The sequence below is a fragment of the Alligator sinensis genome, unplaced genomic scaffold, assembly GCF_000455745.1.
Source record: "Alligator sinensis unplaced genomic scaffold, ASM45574v1 scaffold879_1, whole genome shotgun sequence".
Lineage (NCBI taxonomy): Eukaryota > Metazoa > Chordata > Crocodylia > Alligatoridae > Alligator > Alligator sinensis.
In genome coordinates, this window is record NW_005842250.1 from 1688000 (window position 1) to 1690886 (window position 2887).

A 2887-nucleotide genomic window follows, 5' to 3' on the forward strand; every position below is an offset into this window, starting at 1 on the left:
AAGAAGGCAAGGTTCTTGAGGGACAAGGGAGAGAACAGACAAGTAGAATGAACCAAAGATCATGATGATTTATGAAGTTTTCAGTGGTAAGAGGAACAATAGGGTAGAAACAGTGTCCCCATGTAATGAGCAGGACTCCCTGGGAGCACAGCTGCTCAGCATTTAGCCTGCCTTGGGGTTTAATAAACAGTGCTGGAGCACACAACAGTGAGAATTTAAGAGAAGGAAGAGTAGGGAAGAAGCAAGTTAAAACACAGGTGTCAGAGGCCAAGTTCGGTGTCCAGAATAGGATTAATAGCAGTGCTACAAAGGTGAGATTCAAGCCAAGTTCTACAGACCTCAGCAGGGCCAAGGTTATTCATGCCTTAGGTTATCAAGGGAATTCGGGGACCCTGGAAGTCATGGTCAGAACACATGGAAACAAGGTGTCAGCCCACAGCACTGAGACACCCAGGGTACTGGCTTCATTAGCTCCAGCAGTGGGAATGGTATGGGAATGGATAGCACTGGGGTTTGGCTGGAAGTGCCATAGAGAAAGGCAGTTAGTGCTGCCAAGGGTTCAGCTTGTCACACGACATTTACGCACATTGCCTGCATGCCCCCCGCCCCGTTCCTGTCACATATGCAGGGCAGCATGCATCAAGTGAAGAACTGCTTCCTGCACCTGGGAGAAGCTGCTGTGACAGATTTTATGCAGCCTGTTCCTCCTCTTTTTGCTCCCCATTGGTGATGGAGGTGGGGCAACTGAAACAGGGAGAGGGGTTGAAAGGAGGCAACTCAAGGAGCTCCAGGTTCCCTGTTGTGTCCTGCTTTTTGCCTCCCCCACAGCACCCCTCCCTTTGGACTCCCTCACCAAATAACATTCCCCTCCCAGTTACCCCAATCCCAGGGGTCTGAGGTAGCAGTGTCAAGAAATGTCACACATGACACAGCCACAGTTGGCTACCCAGGGGATCATGGGAGATCAGCAGACACTTTCTTACATGTCAAAATTTTCAACATGGTCTGACTAGCAAACCTGCTCAGTAAGGAGGAATGATGTAGTGCAGCCAGAAGAGCTGATCTGAGCCATTTATAAAGGGAACAACGTATCTGAGAACAGCACTACATCAGAAGACCTCTGGCCAACAGCTCCAATACTACGGAGCAGGATGAAAGTTGGGCACAGTACAAACGAGGAACTGCATATAGCTACACTGTGACTCCACAGTCCAGCCCCTAGGAAAGGCAGCATGCAGATACACTGTGCCTGGCACAGGGCAGGGAGTGAAGCTTGACTTTGGGAGTCAGTTTGGTTCCCACTCACCCCAAAAGAAGAGTCACCTCCACTAGCCCTTTTGGTCCCAGGCATCAGCCCCAGTGCACTATCTGCCTTCTGGGTTCCACCTACATCCCACCCATTTTCAGCCACCTGGGCATGAGAAGCAACAGCAGTCTGGCAAGAGCTGCTCTCCAGTGATGTGGGCAGTTCTTGCAGGAAAACCAGAAGACTCCTTTTGCCTCACAACTATGTGCAGCTACACAACTGAACTCCCAGCTGAGGCCTGAAATAAAAAGTGGGTACAAGCAACTGGGCTGAGATTTAACATAAGTAACTGTGGAGAGAACACATGCAAGGAAGAAGATAAAATACACCCTTTGACCAAAAGAAGCAACGGTAAGAAATCACTGCTAGAGAGATACTGAGCAAGAGATGAGAAAAGAATCTCCAGCGTAAGGCTGCTGTGATACACAGGTATCCTATATCTAAACGAACTGTCGCTATGAGGGCATGTCCCTGGCATCCAGTGCAAGTCGTCTCTCCCTACTTAGATATCTAGCAGAGACAGCAGTTTTGATCCTTGCAAAGGTAGCTGAACTAGTAGCTGAAGGGCTGTGACACATTGCAATCACTATTTGCAAACAGTTAATGTTCAAATAGTCAATAGTTGATATTCATTACTTGTGCTTTGGGATTGGTCACCTGAGTCACATGGCTTTGGTTCAGCCCCATGATTGGATAACTATTTTAAACACTAATGAATGACAAATAACAAACTTTCATTACAGATTTTCAGATGAAGGATAGTCCTGCATACATCTAAGCATTTGGGGATCTGCCATTCTAGTGTTTGTATCAATCAGTGTGATGCCCTCTGAAAAAGCCTGGGCTTATGGGTAAAGCATGAAACTAGGTCTCTAGACATCTAGGTTCAATTCTGAGCTCTGAGACAAACTTCTTGTGTGATACCAGAGAGGCAGCATAAGGAATCCTACCTTTCAGAGGTGCTGTGAACAGAGCCACAAATGTCTGTCACCTACTTGGGTCCTGGAGAAATGGGGATTTAGAAGTGAGGACAAGTGGTCTCACGGAGTCTGATGAGACACTCCCATTTTCAGGAACAGAGAGGAAGCTCTCCGTTTCAGGCTCTTGTCATCCAGATGGCTGGCTTTGCATGTGGCATCTGCAGGGATGTGGGTGTCCTCTGTAACTCTCTTGCGCCTCATCATGGGTGAAAGTGTGCCACATTCCTCACCCCGGCCGTTATACCTGCTATGGATAGAAAACAAAGGCACTGAGCAGAGTCAGGCAAAAGAGGATCCAGCCGGTCAAGGCTTATCCCCTGGCCCTAGGCCCTCACCCACACTGCTGAACACATGGGGATCTTGGAGGGCAAATGCTGTTTGTACGATCTGAGCAGGGCCAGTAGAGTCACCTTGGGATGCTACTGCCTGAGACACGGGTGTGGAGTAGATGACCTCTGCCTCTCTTTGACTGACCGTGAGCGAGCCCTGAAGGGCCGAGGGCTTTCCTTCCTTCTCTCTGTTGCACCCCACCAGGCACCCCTGCCCAGCAGGCATCGGGGCTCATCTCCGCCTTCCCCGCGGTGGCCGCCCCCGCGGCCCG

The 2887-nt window shown here is 49.6% G+C and overlaps 1 long non-coding RNA gene across 2 annotated transcripts in view; it reads right to left on the bottom strand.

Annotated features, from left to right (window-relative positions):
* The window catches only part of LOC112550913, an 18213-nt gene extending 15326 nt beyond the window's left edge, over nucleotides 1-2887 (bottom strand). Inside the window, exons 1-2 of one of the 2 annotated variants that reach the window (XR_003094985.1) lie at nucleotides 2761-2887; nucleotides 2257-2533 (exon numbers count right to left, since the gene is read on the bottom strand). This is a non-coding gene — a long non-coding RNA (uncharacterized LOC112550913). Of the gene's footprint in view, nucleotides 1-2256; nucleotides 2534-2696 lie in introns of both variants that reach the window. The other variant, XR_003094984.1, reaches the window with a different exon arrangement.